The sequence below is a fragment of the Balaenoptera borealis genome, assembly GCF_965194805.1.
Source record: "Balaenoptera borealis genome assembly, chromosome: 4".
Taxonomy (NCBI): Eukaryota; Metazoa; Chordata; class Mammalia; order Artiodactyla; family Balaenopteridae; genus Balaenoptera; species Balaenoptera borealis.
The window spans coordinates 127,645,540-127,664,878 of NC_138861.1; the positions used below are offsets into that span (position 1 = coordinate 127,645,540).

At 34.7% G+C, this 19,339-nt stretch overlaps 1 protein-coding gene across 6 annotated transcripts in view; it reads right to left on the bottom strand.

The window, feature by feature from the left end:
* LOC309627590 (uncharacterized protein) overlaps positions 1-19,339 on the bottom strand; it is a 564,483-nt gene that overhangs the window by 80,157 nt on the left and 464,987 nt on the right. For 5 of the 6 annotated variants that reach the window (XR_014243828.1, XR_014243829.1, XR_014243830.1 and 2 more), the window contains one exon: positions 15,657-18,658. The gene's annotated coding sequence lies outside the window, so the exon portion shown is untranslated. The remainder of the gene's footprint in view (positions 1-15,656; positions 18,659-19,339) is intronic. The other variant, XR_014243827.1, reaches the window with a different exon arrangement.

Genomic DNA, 19,339 nt, shown 5'->3' on the forward strand with positions numbered 1-19,339 from the left:
GTTTTGCAAGGACATTCATGCAAAATAACTCAGTATCTTGATATTTATATATATTTTCCTAATTTTTTGATTTCACATAAATACAAATATCAATCTTTTCACATACATATATGTAAGCAGTATGTTTTATGTATTAATTAAAATTAACAGATTTCTTTAAGCATACTAAATAATGCCATACACAATGAGAATAAAATTTCAATGTGTCGGTCTATAAAACTCCAAAGTATTTGAAAAGGAGTATTATATTTTTAGCTAGTGATGGAAAAATTTCCAGATGGCAAAAACATGAATGATAAAAATAGGCAAATTGAAATTAGAACTGTGATGGATTAATTTCCTTTTGGTCGTCCTTATGTTGTTTATATTCATGCCAAATACATGAGCCAATAGTCTCGAAAAGCACAGACAGCAAAGAAAAGAAAATGAAGGAATTTTTCTAAAGTAGTTTTCAATAACATTTGCAATTTGAAAATCAAAATAACTCTCCATACACACACAAAATAAAATTGGTTCTCTTGTCATGTTTAGTTTTTCAAAATGAAGGCCTTAAATTTTCCGTCTACATGCTTTCGAATATAAGCGCATATTAGAAGATTACTAGAAATAATGTAGCTAAACGTGGAGAATTAGTGTTCCTATGAAAACAAAACTTTCCCTAAGTTGTTATGTGAACAAACAGGCAATCAAAATATTCCCAATTAAAACAGGCCCACTCTTTTTCCTTGAAAAGTAAAAATGAATTCATCAAACACTCATGAAACAAATTAGGCAGAAATCAAGAAAAGTATAATTCTCCCAAAGTGGAGATTAATTTTTCAATTGTTTCCTCTTCATATCTAAAATTATTTTCTATCACTGAATGATAAGTTTCCAAAATAGCTCAAGAAAGATACTGACAATGTTCACTAGCAGTGTCCTTGGGTTTAAAAAGCAACAGTGAAAGCTGAATTTTAATCCTCCCAAACTCCCACAAGGAGTGTCTTTTTTGGCACGTATTTAGCCAAAGACCGCCTGTGGAAAAATCTTGGCATTTGTTGGATCCCTTTTCCCTGCAGGAAAATAGCACCAACTATCACACTGACTATTCAAGCAGTGAAACACAGATCAATGGAAATGCTCTTGAATGGATATTTCAAAGTCTTATGCATTCTGGCTGCTAAAAATCTCTTGCTTAGGTTCAATATTTGTTATTAACAACTATTCTATTCCAATATTTCCTAAAATGTTTCAAAATGCCCACATATATACCAAATACCTCTGAGAAATGCTGGAATAAACACACTAAACCCTTGTCTTTGGCATAGGCATCCTCAGACATAGTAATATGCTCAATAGTGAGCACCACTGGTCTGCAGGAGGGCACTACAGCATGTAGCTCGTCCAATATATATGCTTAGCCCATCTGCTAGAGTCCTCTTGTCTCTCAATTCCTAGGTGGCATTGCCCCAAGTGTGAACTCTCATTCTTTGGATTCTGAAAGTCTAATGCCACTACCAAACTTTCAAAAATTCCCTAAGAATCAAGACAGGTTAGAGAAAGGACAAGTTTTGTAGTCCCTATGCTTATTTAATTTTGTAAGCACTCTTTAAGAAAAAATAACAAGTGAGTACTAATACATACTGAGGTATAAATGTTCATACTCAGTTGAAAGGAAAGAAGAAGTCACAGCCAACAGTGCACATTTTAAGAGCTGATAATCCTGAGGGGGGGAAAAAAAAAGCAGGAGGCATAACCCTCCCAGACTTCAGACAATACTACAAAGCTACTGTAATCAAATCAGTGTGGTATTGGTACAAAAACAGACATATCGATCAATGGAACAGAACAGAGAGCCCAGAAATAAACTCACATACCTAAGGTCAATTAATCTTAGACAAAGGAGGCAAGAATATATAATGGGAATAAGACAGTCCTTTAAGCAAGTGGTGCTGGGAAAATTGGACAGCTGCATGTAAATCAATGAAGTTAGAACACACCCTCACACCATGAACAAAAACAAACTCAAAATGGCTTAAAGACTTAAACCTAAGGCATGACACCATAAATCTCCTAGAAGAAAGCATAGGCAAAACATTTTCTGACATAAATCGTACCAATTGTTTCTTAGGTCAGTCTCCCAAGGTAATAGAAATAAAAACAAAAATAAACAAATGGGACCTAGTGAAACTTAAAATCTTTTGCACAGCAAAGGAAACCATAAACAAAACAAAAAGACAATCTATGGAAAGGGGGAAAATATTTGCAAACGATGTGACCAAGAAGGGCTTAATCTCCAAAATGTACAAACAGCTCATACAACTCAACAACAAAAAGCAAACAATCCAATCAAAAAGTGGGCAGAAGACCTAAATAGACATTTCTCCAAAGAAGACATACAGATGGCTAACAGACACATGAAAAGCTGTTTAACATCACTAATTATTAGAGAAATGCAAATCAAAACTACAGTGAGGTACCATCTCACACTGGTCAGAGTAGCCATCATTAAAAAGTCTACAAATAACAAATGCTGGAGAGGATGTGGAGAAGAGGGAACTCTCCTACGCTATTGGTGGGAATGTAAGTTGGTGCAGCCAGTATGGAAAACAGTATGGAGGTTCCTCAGAAAACTAAAAATAGAATTACCATACGACCCAGCACTCCCACCCCTGAGCATATATCCACACAAAACTATAATTTAAAAAGATACATGCACCCCTATGTTCACTGCAGCACTATTCACAATAGCCAGGACATGGAAACAACCTAAATGTTCATTGACATATGAATGGATAAAGAAGATGTGGTACATACACACAATGGAATACTACTCGCCCATAATAAAGAATGAAATAATGTCATTTGCAGCAACATAGATGACACTAAAGATTATCATACTAAGTGAAATAAGTCAGAAAGAGAAAGACAAATACAATATGCTATCAGTTACATGTGGAATCTAAAACATGGCCCAATGAACCTATCTACAAAACAGAAACAGACTCACAGACATAGAGAACAGACTTGTAGTTGCCAAGGGGGAGGGGAGAGAGAAGGAGGCATGGATTGGGAGTTTGGGGTTAGTAGAAGCTAACTATTACATTTAGAATGGATAAACAACAAGGTCCTACTGTATAAACAGGGAACTATATCCAATCTCCTGGGATAAACCATAATGGAAAAGAATACAAAAAAGAATATATATATATGTGCATAACTGAGTCACTTTGCTGTACAGAAGAAATTAACACAACACTGTAAATCAACTATACTCCGATAAAATAAATAAATAAAAATAAAATAAAATAAAAGCTGATAGGGTTTCCCTGGTGGCGCAGTGGTGAAGAATCCGCCTGCCAATGCAGGGGACACGAGTTCAAGCCCTGGTCCTGGAAGATCCCACATGCTACTAAGCAACTAAGCCCATGTGCCACAACTACTGAGCCTGCGTCCTAGAGCCCACGAGCTACAACTACTGAGCCCACGTGGCACAACTGCTGAAGCCCGCATGCCTAGAGCCTGTGCTCCGCAACAAGAGAAGCCACCGCAATGAGAAGCCCGCTCACCGCAACAAAGAGTAGCCCCCACTCGCCGCATCTAGAGAAAGCCTGTGTGCAGCAACAGAGACCCAAAGCAGCCAAAAATAAATAAACAAATTTATTAAATAAATAAAAGCTGATAAATTCCACAAACATCATCACAATGTCTAGAAAAATAATATTTTTATTGTCTGAAACATATTTTTCTTACAATTTTTAGCTATACATTCTGATAGTTTCTTCATATGACAATTTGGTAATACCTTTTCTGTGGAGAAAATAAATCTGTGTCCTTTAATAGGTGATTAAACTTTGTTTTTACGTTTGAAAGTTTAGAAATTACTTTCAATTTAACAAATATTTCTTGATGATGTCGTGTAAATTTTTAGGACAGTTGTCAAATTGGGGGAATTTTCTATCAAATTTCTTTCATATATGAACTGTAATATTTTACATTTCAACTTTTCTTGTGTATTGACCAATATTAACTATTCCTTGAATTGATGATGCTCACTCACCACTAGTCTCCAAAGTCTGTTGAAGTGACATATTATGGTTGTGTGTTGTCTTTAAAGAGATCAGTATTTGTGTTAATTTAATATTTTAATGTGTTTTTATGACCCATGTAATCTATATCTAGCTACCCATTTTGGTTAGTATTTAGTTTTATTTAGGCTCTCAACTTTGCCATCTAATATTTAACAAATAGATTGCTTCCTATGTAAATTTATAAATGCAAGCACTCTTTATTACAACTTTTAGGAAAAGAACTTTAGAGAATTGAGAAGAGAGAAAACGCTTTTCACAATAGCAAGAGATACCAATGCCACTTGGGCTGATAAATTAAGGCTGAAGAATCTGCATTGATGAGATGTCAAATTGAGAATAGTGATAAGAGTAAAAATGTTATTACTTTCTGGTCCTAAACACAGAATAGTATAAAAATTTAAACTTTAGTCATCCTTGTCTGTCTTCTGCAGTCATAACAAATGTATTTGTAATTTGTTTGCAAAATAAATGATTTTCCCCAGACCTTGAAGTTTGAATACTTATTGTTGGAGATTATAGAATATAATCTTTAATATCAATTGGTCTTGCTTGTTAAATGGTTATCTTGATTGATAATGTCAAAATTGGAATATCTGATTGATAAAGATATGAATATTGGCTACTTTTATTTTTTAGTGAGTCTTAATTTTATTAGCCTGGTTTCCTTTTGTATATAAAGGAGTATAAGTGATGGATCTGCGGGATTCCTTATATTAAGAAATGTATGTAAGAGTGTTTTCCATTCACAGTCAGATTTTACTTTGTTAATATTGTCCTGTAATTTTTAGTGGATATTTTATTTAGAATGTTTTCATTGACATAATGAATGTTTTCATTTACTCATGAAACAAATTAGATTGGTCCTAGGTTTTTCTTCTTGATGTCTTCATTGTCAGGTTTTGATATCAGTGTCAAATTTCTTCCATAAAAGTAAATCAGAAACTTTACTTTTGAAACATCATGGGATTATCTAGACAATATAGCATAGATAGAACTTTGGGCCTTGTTTCTGGTTTTGTTTTGTTGGCGGGAGGAGGTGATGCTAAACCTTTAATGAGTCTGATTCTTCTAGATTGTTGTGCTGAGTTCATCTCTTCTGAAGTTAATTTGATTAAGTTATATTTTCTTTGAAAACTATTCCTTTCATCCAGGTTTCAAGTTTCAATAGAGATAAGCCAATTATTCACATTAGTCACTAGTCAGGAAAACAGAAACCACTCAAGGTTTTCAAATAGAGGACATTTAATATAGGGAATTGGTTTTATAAGTGATGGAAAAGCTGAATGGCTAAACAAAAGACAGTGGGGAACCCCAAAGAAAGCAATAGCAGGAAGCCGCTATCCTAAAGGGACAGAGGAAACAGGTAATATTACCAGATCCCAGAAACCAGGGCTGTGAAGTGAGAACAAGAACCCAGCAGAAGAGGCCTGGGGGAAGCAGAGACCATGAAAGGGAGGGACTGTGTAGTGAGAGTTAGAATCACAGAAAAGACGTAGATGGCTTCTAATGCACTATCTGAATGTGAGTGTTAGAAAATATCCTGGATTTTCCTTGGGAAAGACAGACAGCCAGGGAGCTGGGGAAATATAGCTCCCACTGACACAGAGCAGAACAAGGAAATCCAGGAAATGGATCTGAGAGCAATCATGAGATGAATTTTTAATTTTCTTTTATTAAAATTTCCCTACTATCTTTTCTTAATTTATATATAAATACACATAGATTTCACTATATATCATGTTTAGGATAGCTAACCGATGATTTATTTTATTACTTTTTTCAAAGACCCAGGCATTGCCCATTTCTACTAGTACAGTATTGTAAATGCTGGAAAAACCTACTGCTTCAAAAATTTGGGACATGATATGTGATTACTTTGTGTGCATGGCTGCCAGCAGAGCCTCAGCCAGCATCACTCTCCAAAAGCTTACGGTATCTGATCCATAGATACAGGATCCCAGAAAATACTGGGAACAAGGAAGAGAGGATATATGTATACATATAGCTGATTCACTTTGCTGTACAGCAGAAACTAACACAACATTGTAAAGCAATTATACCCCGATAAAAATTAATAATAAAAAAAAGAACAAGGTACTCACTTTAGAGCAAAGGAGGTGTGGCAATTCCCATTGGATTCACTGCCCTTATCACATACCCTACTCAGAGGCTGCCAGCCTGATAGTGCAATTGAAAGGCCTTTTGAAGGTACAACTGAGGCAAGAGCTTGGAATTAAGACCCTGAGAGAGTGAGGTCCATCCTCAATGACAGAGAATATACCCTATATCAATGAGTACTGTATTTGCTGTTCCCCTAACAGGTATAAAACATGAAACAGGAAACCATGGGATGGATATAGACATTCCCCTCATTATAAACTCACATTGCCTTCCTTGGGGAATTTGTTCTTCCTATCCTTAAACTTTAGTCTCTGTACGTGATATGTACTATGTAAGTGCCCACCGTTATTTTTCTTTTATGTTAATAGTAAATTATTATTTAATATTGTATGAAATTCAGATGAGTAGTTTTTCACCCTAGCCAAGAAAGTGCTCTTAAACAAAAGTCCCATGTTAAAAACCTGTAATATAATAAAATCATAAACATGTAATAATCAAAAACATCATAATATATGAATGCCATGTATTTTACAGTTACTGACGAGTGCTCTCAATTGCCCATTTTTTACTCTCTGCTCTGTCTTGACCAAACTGTGTATGTGTCTCTCTAACTATGAATTTCTAGCTCTAATCTCTCAAAAATCACTTAAAACTTTTCTAGAGGACTTTGTTTTCCTATCTTGAGTATTCTTACAATTCTGGTTGACAAATTTATACTCTTACTGTCTTGAACACATTTTGCTTGTGAATTATAATTTATCATAGAATGAGTAATGGCCACTTGGCAAGCAGTTGTGGTGGTGAATATACAAATACTCTTGGTAGCCATAACAGTATCTTCAAGAGTTAAGGACAAGAGGCACACTGAAACACATTGCATAGTTCTAATAGTTAATGTCACCTGCCTCAAGTGGGGATATGAGGAGCCCTAAATATATAGCTTCAATGAGAAGACACATTTTCAAGAACATGACAGGTTAAAAGACAGAATTTAAAAAAAAAACACACCTAGGATAGAAATGAACAAATAAACTGTCGTAAGAATTATCTTTATTAGTGCTAGTTATTACAGCAAAGACTTTGTTCAAATATAGAAAGTATGTGGGATGTTATAAGGAAACATTTCACTAAATCTTAAGGCTGTGTAGAGTTTATGAAAATCACAGCAATTGCCTAATAAAAAGGAGGAGAAGAGGAAGGGGGGGAGAAAAAGGCGGAGGAAGAGGAAGGTTAAAAAGAGCAGCAGCAGCAACTTTTTCTTTCAAAGGACCATCGGCAAGTATCAATGCCAATTAAAAGACATTACCCATTGCTGGGACTTCCCTGGTGGTCCAGGGGTTAAGAATCCACCTCCCCATCACCTCACACTAGTCAGAATGGCCATCCTCAAAAAATCTACAAACAATAAATGCTGGAGAGGGTGTGGAGAAAAGGGAACCCTCCTGCACTGTCGGTGGGAATGTAAATTGATACAGCCACTATGGAGAACAGTATGGAGGTTCCTTAAAAAACTAAACATAGAACTACCATACGACCCAGCAGTCCCACTACTGGGCATCTACCCTGAGAAAACCATAATTCAAAAAGAGTCATGTACCAAAATGTTCACTGCAGCTCTATTTACAATAGCCAGGACATGGAAGCAACCCAAGTGTCCATCAACAGATGATGGATAAAGAATTTGTGGTACATATATACAATGGAATATTACTCAGCCATAAAAAGAAACGAAATTGAGTTATTTGTAGTGAGGTGGATGGACTTAGAGACTGTCATACAGAGTGAAGTAAGTCAGAAAGAGAAAAATCAATACCGTATGCTAACACATATATATGGAATCTAAGGGAAAAAAAAAAAAGTCATGAAGAACCTAGGGGCAAGACTGGAATAAAGACGCAGACGTAGAGAATGGACTTGAGGACACGGGGAGGGGGAAGGGGAAGTTGGGACGAAGTGAGAGAGTGGCATGGACATATATACACTACCAAATGTAAAATCGATAGCTAGTGGGAAGCAGCCACATAGCACAGGGAGATCAGCTCGGTGCTTTGCGACCACCTAGAGGGGTGGGATAGGGAGGGTGGGAGGGAGATGCAAGAGGGAGGAGATATGGGGATATATATGTATGTATAGCTGATTCACTTTGTTATACAGCAGAAACTAACTCACCATTGTAAAGCAATTATACTCCAATAAAGATGTTAAAAAAAAAAAAAGAATCCACCTCCCAATGCAGGGCACACGGGTTCGATCCCTGGTTGGGGAACTAAGATCCCACAAGCCACGGGGCAACTAAGCCCGTGTGCCACAACTAGAGAGCCTGCATGCTGCAACTACAGAGCCCACATGCTCTGAAGCCTGCACACCACAACAAAAGATCCTGCATGCCACAACTAAGACCTGATGCAGCCAAAAAAAAAAAAAAAAAAAAGACATTTACCTATTGCTTACACCTGGACACAAGCAAAATTTCAGACATGAAACAGATCCATATTTTAAATAAAAAATATATTCCCAATTCTGGTGTGCTGCTGACTGACATGAAAAGAATTTATTGACTGTTAGGAAATGGGACTTTTTAAAAATGTAATTGGTCTTCTAGTAAGCTTACACTAGGACTGCTATCTAAATAACTTCTTTTATATGTTTAGCATTAAATAAAATATATTTCCTCCCCCAAATCCATAAACTTAGATTAACAATGAAAAAATATCAAACAAACAAAAATTCTAAAAAATACCTGGCCAGTCCTCTTCAAAATTGTCAAGGTCATGAGAAACAAGGAAAATAGAGAAACTATCATAGTTTAGAGGAGACAAAGGAGAAGTCAGGATTAAATGCAACAAAATATCCTGGATTGGATGCTGGAACAGTAAATGAGTATTAGTGGAAAAATCCAAATAAAATCTGTAGTTTAGTTAATTGCATTGCACCTATGTTAATTTCTTAGTTTTGACAAATGGTTATTTACAATATTATCATTTGGGAGAAGCTAGGTGAAGCGTGTACAGAAACTCTCTGTACTATCCTTGCAACCTTTCTGTAGATCTGAAATTATTCCAGAATAAAAGTTTGTTAAACGTATATTATACAATAACAAATTCAGTGGTTTTCTTTTTTTAATGTGTTGAAAGTCACATAGTATAAAACATACTCTGTTAACCATATTTAACTGTACAGTTCAGTGGCACTAAGTACATTCACATTGTTGTGCAACTCTCATCATCATCCATCTCCTGAATTTTTCACTTTCCTAAACTGAAACTCTGTCCCTATTAAACATTAACTCCCCATTTCCCTGCCCCCCACCCCCCAGCCCCTAGCATCTACCAATGTACTTTCTGACTCTATGAATTTGACTAATCTAGGTACCTTGTTTAAGTGGCCTCAAACAGTATTTGCACCCAGTGTATATTGGAATGCATTTTTAAGGTTAACTTAACATATGTCCTGCAAACAGATTGTACCTTCTTATTTTTGGTCCCCTCTACTATATAGTAGGACCTCACCAGCCATCTACTTCATACATAGTAGTGTACATACCTCAATCCCAATCTCCCAATCCATCCCACCTCCCAGCGTTGGTGTCCATACGTTTGTTCTCTACATCTGTGTCTCTATTTCTGCTTTGCAAAAAGGTTCATCTGTACGATTTTTCTAAATTCCACATATATGCATTAATATGCGATATTTGTTTTTCTCTTTCTGACTTACTTCACTCTGTATAACAGTCTCTACGTCCATCCACATCTCTAAAAATGGCACAATTTCGTTCCTTTCTATGGCTGAGTAATATTCCATTGTATATATGTACCACATCTTCTTTATCCATTCCTCTGTTGATGGACATTTAGGTTGCTTCCGTGTCCCAGCTATTGTAAATAGTGCTTCAATGAACATTGGGGTGCATGTATCTTTTGGAATTGTGGTTTTCTCCAGGTATATGCCCAGGAGTGGGATTGCTGGGTCATATGGTAGTTCTATTTTTAGTTTTTTAAGGAAACTTCATACTGTTCTCCATAGTGGCTGTATCAGTTTACATTTCCACCAACAGTGCAGGAGGGTTCCCTTTCCTCCACACCCTCTCCAGCACTTATTGTTTGTAGGGTTTTTGATGATGGCCATTCTGACCGGTGTGAGGTGGTACCTCATTGTAGTTTTGATTTGCATTTCCCTAATAATTAGTGATGTTGAGTATATTTTCCTTTGCCTCTTGGCCATCTGTATGTCTTCTTTGGAGAAAAGTCTATTTAGGTCTTCCACCCATTTTTTGATTGGGTTGTTTATTTTTTGTTGAGCTGCATGAGCTGTTGTATATTTTGGAGATTAATCCCTTGTCAGTTGCTTTGTTTGCAAATATTTTCTCCCATTCTGAGGGTTGTCTTTTCATCTTGTTTATGGTTTCCTTTGCTATGCAAAAGCTTTTAAGTTTCATTAGGTTCCATTTGTTTATTTTTGTTTTTATTTTCATTACTCTAGGAGGTGGGTCAGAAAAGATCTTGCTGTGATTTATGTCAAAATGTGTTCTGCCTATGTTTTCCTCTAAGAGTTTTATAGTGTCCGGCCTTACATTTAGGTCTTTAATCCATAAATAATGAAATTAGAACACTCCTAACACCATACACAAAAATCTTTTCATTTTGTTAAATGTTTTTGGAAAGCAGTTTTTAATTTTGATGCAGCAAAATGTATAATTTTTTTCTTTTATGATTCATTCTTTTTGCGTCCTAAGAAAACCTTGTCTAAGCCAAGGAATTTCTTCTGTTTTCTTCAAGAAATTTTAGAATTATAGGTTTTACATTTTGGTCCATGATGATTTCCAAATAAATTCTAAAATCAGATTGATAATACCAACAAAAAAGTCTGCTTGGATTTTGATTGGAATTGCTGTAACTCAACAGATAAATTTGCAACAAAAAATCTTAATAATATTGCTTCTTCTGATCTATAAACATGGCATATCTCTTCATCTATTTAGTTCTTTTTAAGTTTATCTTAGAAATGTTTTATAGTTTTGGATATACAAGTCTGGTATATCTGTTGTTAAAGCAGTTCATGTTTTGATGTGACTGTAAATTTTTTTTTCAATTTCCACTTATTTTAGTATTTAAAAACAGATTATTTTTATATACTAATGTTATACCCTGAGATGTGCTTAACTCCCTTATCGTTTCAAGTATATTTTTTTTCTTGTCTTGTTACAATACCTAGACTCATTAGTACAAATAAAACTGTGAGGGCAGTTATCATTGACTAATTAACAAAGTTAGGAAACTACTAAATATAATGTTTCCTGTGGTTTTTTTTTTTAAATGTCAGGTTGAAGAATTTCTACACACATAAATCTGACAACTTAAATGGATTGCACCAATTCCTTAAAAATCATAAACTGCCAAATCTCACCAAGATGAAATACATAACCTGAACAGAATTATAATTGTTAAAGAAATTAAACTCATAATTAAAAACCTTCTCAAAAAACAAACCTCCAGGCTATGAGAGTTTCAATGGAGAATTTCATCAAACAATAAAGAATAACCTTGGCCAATTCTAAACCATTTCTTCCTGAAAATAAAAGGGAACACTTTTCAACTCATTTTATGAAATGAGTATTTCCTTGGTACTAAAAAAAAAGAAAAAGTTAAAAGACAGTACAAAAAGAAGGAAAAAACCAAAACTATAGAATAGATATAAAACTCCTTAAAAATATTATCAAATCAAATAAAATCTAGCAGTAAAGTGGGTTTTTGACTGGGAATGCAAGGGTAGTGATATATCCAAAAATTAAGTTATATAATCCACTATATTAACAACATATAAAGGTAAACCACATGATCAAACCAAATGATGCAGAAAAAGTAGTTTACAAAATCCACACCCATTCATGATAACTCTCAGTGAACTATAAATAAAAGGGAAATTTCTAAACCTGATACAAAAGGCGTCTTCCAAAAACTACATGTAACATTTGCCAAAAAAATGGATTCATAACTCATATGACAACCAAAATAAATAACCAAATGACTCAAAGATTAAATGAAAAAGAAATATATGTACAAGTATTAGAACAAAACAAAGGTAAATACATTATGATGCCAAATCCAGAAACACTGACATGAGAGTAATAAATATTATGACTTTTTGTAAGTCTTTGCAAGAAACATCATAAGTAATTTAAAATACAAATGAAAGAATTTGAAAAGGAATAGATACATGTATATGTATAACTGAATCACTTTGCTGTACACTTGAAACTAACACAACATTGTTAATCAACTGTGCTCCAATATAAAACAAGTTAAAAAAAAAGAAAAGAAAGAAAAAATAATAAATGAAATAAAATACAAATGACAATCTAGGAGATAATGTCTCCTTAAACATATGGAATATCCAATGCTTTATTTATAAAAGAAATGTGAATGAAAATGATATTGTGATGTCATTCCTTGCCTAAGAGTGGTAGAAACTTAAATAATTGACAACTCGCTATGTTGGCAAGGCAAACAGAAAATACATTGGAGGGGAATTTGGCAATACCCAAAATGACATTTGCATTTGAACAAGCAATATAACTTATAGAATCTTTCTAGGAATCCTTCTAGGAATTTATCTAGAAGACATATGCATCTCTTAAAATACAGTACTCCAAGTGCATGAATTTCATCACCGATAGCAAAACATTAGAAACAAGCAAAATGCCCAACCATAGAAGACAATAAATTATGGTACATCTCTATGAAAGAGTACTATGCAGCCAGAAAAAGGATGAATAACATCTATATAAACTGATATGTAGTGGTTACCCAGATAGGTTGTTAAGTGAACAAAAGCAATGATCTTTAAAATATTTTAACAAAGAAATAAGCAAACAACTGAATAGAGCAAAAGTGGTAAAATCTTCATTATTTTAGCATTTCTATTTCCATCCTATTCTTGCTTCATTAAGTATTTTTGACATTTCTCATGCTAAAAAAATTAAAACCTAGGAATTTAAAAATCATATACAATAGTTTTATTCACTCTGAAAGTTTCCTTCTATTTACATATGATTCGATCTACAATTTCAAGCAAAGAAATCATGTCTTTAGCTACCCACTTTTCCTTCCCTAAGGTTTCAAATGGAAAAGAAACACTTGAAAGATGTATAATTTGATATCTAAGCAGGATTTAATTGTTTTCAATCTAGGTTGGCAGAGAATTATTCAATTGAAAAAGCAGGTTTCACCCATGAGAATGTCTAGAGACCACTAGGTATTTCTCTAGCAAGAGTATAGGACTGACAGCGGCCACCCTAAGGAATGGCAACATTTGCTCTGCAGTTCTCTTTAGGAAAAAATTCAGTGACTTCACTTTGGCAAAAGGCATCTCATTTTAAAAGCATGGCTAAAAAAAAAAAAAAAGCATGGCTAGATAATGGGACTTATTACCAAATTTAATTCTCCTCATGGAAAAGAAAATGTAAATAAATGCTCAACACCAAACATTGGGGAAAAGATCTGTCTGTCAAGGAAAGAAAAAGAAAAAAAAAAAGACCTCCATCCCCAAGTTAAGTAAAACCTATCACTTTGGTGTGTTTTTAAAAACATAGAGTGTACTACTTAGAACTTAGGCATTGAGAAAAATGGATAAAATATCTTGAAACTTACTATTTAAAAAGGAAAAGTCCAAAAACTTTTTTAAAAATTAAAAGCTAAAAAGGAAAAGTCCTCTGAATTTTTGAAAACTAGAGTTTATTTTTCTTTTAGTTCCATCACCCAAGAGGGTAATTTCAAATGTTTCCCTTGCACTGAAATCGTGCTTCATGGCTCCTCTCAACCAGTTCCTGACAGATTTCCTACATTTTCCCTCAGGCGTTAAATATGCTCTTTTAACATTTAAACTTTGACTTGTCTTGCTTCATCCTACAAAAGCTGTGATTCTATTGGATTGGAGGAACTCTGGAGGGAAGTAGTCCACAAGTCCTTTTTAGTTTATCAGAAACAACCATCATAGATCTTATGACCTTGCTGGCATTTCTAAGTGGAGAGTATCACAAACCTAAGTCCTTCGGACACGAGCCTATCCTGCCCCCCACCGCCCCCCCCCCCCCCCCCCCCGCCCCATGCCTTCCTCATGGCCTCACTATGCCCTCTCATCACACCCTGGACTTCTATTTCGTTGGCTGTCTATAGCATTAGATTATGAACCTCTTAAGGATGGGTAATCTGTCTTATTTTTTCATGACCTATACCAGCCACAAGGTACTTAACAAATATTTTAAATATCAATACATAAGTAAATGAATGACTGGAACCTTAAATAAGTGGCTGATAGAAACATTCCTCCTACATCTACAGGGCTTGGTGTTTCTCTTGGCAACTGCTCCTGCCCTCGGAGAGCCGCAGAGCACACCATGGCCAGGAGCCACCACTAACCCCTGCCCTTCTCCCCTTTTGCCATTCAGGGCAAGCCTGAGTTAGCAGGATTCATGGAAAAAGGTGGAAACAAAAGGGGGACACATTTGCTCCTAAAACCTCCCCTTTAGCTCTGCTCCCAGGGCAGCCAGTGGCTGTGTCATTGGCAGTTTCCTTCTGTTGGATTCCTTATCTCCTATTCTTTTCCACTTAACACAAAAAGGAATTTTTTTTACTGTGAAATGGAGTTGAATAGTACTACCTGTCAGTAAAACTGTTTGTGAAGCAAACAAAATTTGAGGCAGTATTCACACAGTAACAAGCATCCCGAATAGCTATAAACTCCTTAAAAAAGCAATTTGGGAGCTAACTATAATAGTAATAATTAACATTTATTGAGTACTTAATATGCGCCAGATATTTGGTTAGGCAGTCTACATTTACTCCTCTAAGCAATTTTTTGAGATAAGTATTATTACCTTTTACAGATGCGGAAGCAATCACATAGCTAGCATTCGAAATAGGTTTATCACATCACAGTACACTCACTTAAACACAGGCAGCTGGAAGCCCATAAAGTAGTCATGGAAAAGAGGCACTGGTTTGCCCAAATACAGTATAGCTGAGGCATCATTTTGATCCTAAGACACTCATGGGGGAAAAAAAGAGCGAAGGACATGGATTTGGGGTTAAATATTGCTACACCACTGGAGCTGTTCTAAGGAGTCTGGGACTCCAGTATACTGGAGCCCAGTATATTGATGCAGTACCTAAAGCAACCAGAGAAAGAAGAACAAACAAAACCCAAAATTAGTAGAAGGAAAGAAATCATAAAGATCGCGTCCCTTAAAAAACACAACCCATGCAAGCAGCTGAAAGAAGTCTGGTGCTGTTCTCTGTGGTACGCAGTTACTTCCTAGATTTATTACCAATAATTCCAGCCATTTATTTCTGTAGAATAATACCCTTTGTTATCAGTCATAATTATTTTATTGATTATTGAAGTTAACATTGAATCCAAATATTCTTTCACATCTTTAATTTTACATACTTGAACACCTAAGGTACTTACCTAGAAACGTTTCAGTATTTTCCAGTAATTTGATTTATTACACCCACTGCCATAATATTATAATCTCAACATATAATGGTCTGTTCTTTAAAGCAAGTCATAAGTCCTAAAAAGAAAAAACAACAACAAAAACTGAAAGACCTATGTCATCTGTCTATTTATATTTTCAACTGATTTAGATTAATACGAATATCAGGCTTATTGATGTCTATCATGCTTTTTCTGCTATGATTCTCCAAAATATTCTAGATCAATTTTAAGAAAGCTAAGCCTCTTCTCCTCCTAATCTTTTCATTATTTTGTGAATCAATATCTGTTCTTTTAAAACCTCCTTTAAAATAGCACAGAAGGGACTTCCCTAGTGGCGTGATGGTTGAGAGTCCGCCTGCCAATGCAGGGGACGCGGATTCGATCCCTGGTCTGGGAGGGTCCCACATGCCGGGAAGCAGCTGGGCCCGTGTGCCACAGCTACTGAGCCTGCGCTCTAGAGCCCGTGAGCCACAACTAGTGAAGCCCGTGCACCTGGAGCCTGTGCTCTGCAGCGGGAGAGGACACCACAATGAGAAGCCCACGCATTGCAGCGAGGAGTGGCCCCTGCTCGCCGCGGCTAGAGAAAGCCCGCGTGCAGCAGCGAAGACCCAATGCAGCCAAGAATAAATAAATTAAAAAAAAAAAAAAGCATAGAAAGTCACATTTCTCTTCCTATATCTTCCAATATATTGCCCTAAGTGTGAATGAAAAACAAATCCTTTTTTAATATTATCATAATTTACATTTCTTAATTAAGTGATATATCCCAGTGGCAGTGGGAATGGGGCATTTGGGAAGGGCAGGAGGAAACATTTTGATCGGAAAGTACCAAGTGGAAATAAACATAAAGATGGCAGTAAAACTACATTGCTGACTTGGGAGGGATTAGAAGAGCCATAAAGTTCACAGAACAGTGTCTGGCACATGATGCCACCAATAAATATTTCAAATTCATCATATACATAGCTATGACAAAGCATTCAGAGGAGTTATTACAAATATTCAACAAGAGATATTTTTTTCATTCTAATAATTATCAAAATATTTTATTATAGGCCCCAAATTGATCCAAGAGAAATATAAATATTTATTAATTTATTTTGCAATCAGAAAAGAGAATTAAAGGACATCAGATTGAGGTAAGCATGCAACATACCCACATACATTCTAATTATGGATGTAGGAATTAACTACTATTGACCACTATGTTTATCTGAGTATATAAAATTAGAGTAAAATAAAAGAGGGTTGAGTAAATTATAAATAATGACCATATACAGAGGTATTAAGTTAATTTATCACTTTATTCATGTAATAAGCTGGATGATAAGTTTAGCACACGTTCAGAGCTTGTATACATTTCTCATTAGTTTCACTTACAGGAAGAAAATACACTACCAGGTGAATAGAACTTTAATACACATTAAAGTTAAACTTTAAATTTCTTTAGCTATAGAATCATAAAATGCCCTTGAATGCATCAACTCCTTTAAAATAAAGAGCTCTCTCATAAAATGTTAGTGACAAAAATGTGATTTAAAAAAAAAAAATTCAGAAAACATGTACCTCTGTGTGATTCATAATCTTAAGAAGAATTTAAAATAACTCCAAAGGTATTGATTTTGTCCATCATTTCATAAAAACTAAAACTTCAATTTCATAATATACAAAGGAATATTGTTTTAAAATAATGCAGCTAACAAGAACTTTTTGTGTCTGCCAATCTCAATAACAGAATAAATCCATCTGTTTAAGATGCCACTTAAATTTTTTTTCTTAAATTTACAAATATGGATATTTTCATTTTTTAATGATAACCTTTCATTGGCCATCTAGACAGTGTTATCTCTGCATTTTGATGTATTGTATTAATAACGTCTTGAGGTATGTTTTGGTTTAACTAGATATTGTTAAAGGTGACCTTTTGGTCTGATTGTTTAGCTGACTTTGGTGCTAATAAGATAAAGAAGGAGGTGTCTAATGAACCTTGTGTATGGAAATAATGATAGATGGCTTATTTGGAATTCTACAGACGTGGCACTGCCAAGCCTGCTGAGGAGTCTTTGGAACCTAACTAATTTCAGAGAGAGGTTTTATTGATTACACAGAGACAGGGCACATTTTAATCATTTTTACAGCACTGCAATGCCTGAGGTACCAAAATCCATTAAACAAGGATTATAAACTTTGTTTTAAACTGGATCCTAAATTGTTTCTTGATGTATAGTCAACAACAGCTCTGTAAGATCAATCATAGTTACGAAGGCATATTAAAATCAACTTGTTTAATTTTAATTGCTCATATGCCTAACCCTCTGAGGTATAGCCGTTCATGAAGCTAAATTACTTTTCTCCCAGATAGGAGTTTCATTTTTGTTTACAATTGCAATCACTTCTTTCCTAAGGCCCCCAACATACTCTACTTTTTACACTTCTACTTTTAATTTACTCTTCCTATCCTTAAAAATGTACTGAAAATGATGCCTAGATATGACATTTTTGGTCATTCTCTACACCTTATAATCTCCCTAGGGAATAGAAATTCCCTAGAAAATTATGTGAGTTGAGTGTTAAAATATATTATGTTACTACATACAGGTAGATATGCAAATATTTCATGTGGCTGTATTCTTACAGAATCTTAATAGTTTAACTAGAGTACCTTACACCTGGGAACAAACATATTTCGTTTTTAAATGGCATATAAATTGTCTGGTTCTAAATGGGTACTTTTATGTGTTTGATATTAAGATGTATATATTAATATTTATAAAAATGTAAAAGATAAATCAATACCCATATTCTATGATATATGAGAGAACAAGGGAGAGAAAATAAACATGTGAGCATAACTTACCTGGGAATAGAGTGACTTTAACAGCCAGAAGACCTGGAGTAGAGATCTAGGTTCCCACTAAATAATTATATGACCCAGCAAGTTAGTTAATACCTTTGGGCCTCCATTTCTACATCTGTAAGATAAAAATAAAATAGAAATAAAATAAAGATAGGGAAATTTGAATCTCATTATGGCAATACATCTGACAATGTTTTTGCTGAGAATGTTTTAGAAAATTAAATGTCCGTTATTATTGTACATGTATAAACACACACATATGCTGACTCACATATATGAGCTACTCAATTTGCCAAAGGTTTGACAATTATACAAATAACAATAATGAGGAAAGAGGTGAGAGAAAAAAGTGCAGTATGGGGGAGATTTGTCTAATTTTTAAATTATATATTTTATGTTAAAATGATCTTCATGTGTTTTCAAAGCTGTAGGTTCGAAATAACTAAACCAACACTTAAAATTTCAGTCTCACTAGGTTAATAGTAAGCTAAGCACTAAAACTGCATTATTACAAAATATATCCATTACGTGTGTATACAGTCAAACCTTAATTAACTGTTCTTCAACTCTCTAGCTTCAACACAATTAAAATGTTTAAAAATTGACTTCAATGTTTTGAATTTCAAATGAAGTTGACTACCATTGCTGGTGACATATCCTTAAACATAAATTGGGAAAATTACTAGCATTATCATATTTAATAATATGTATATTACCTCATTTCTTGAATATCAAAGTGTGCTGACTTATACATCAATTATAATTATGAGTCACTGATTATTCTGATTAAACTATT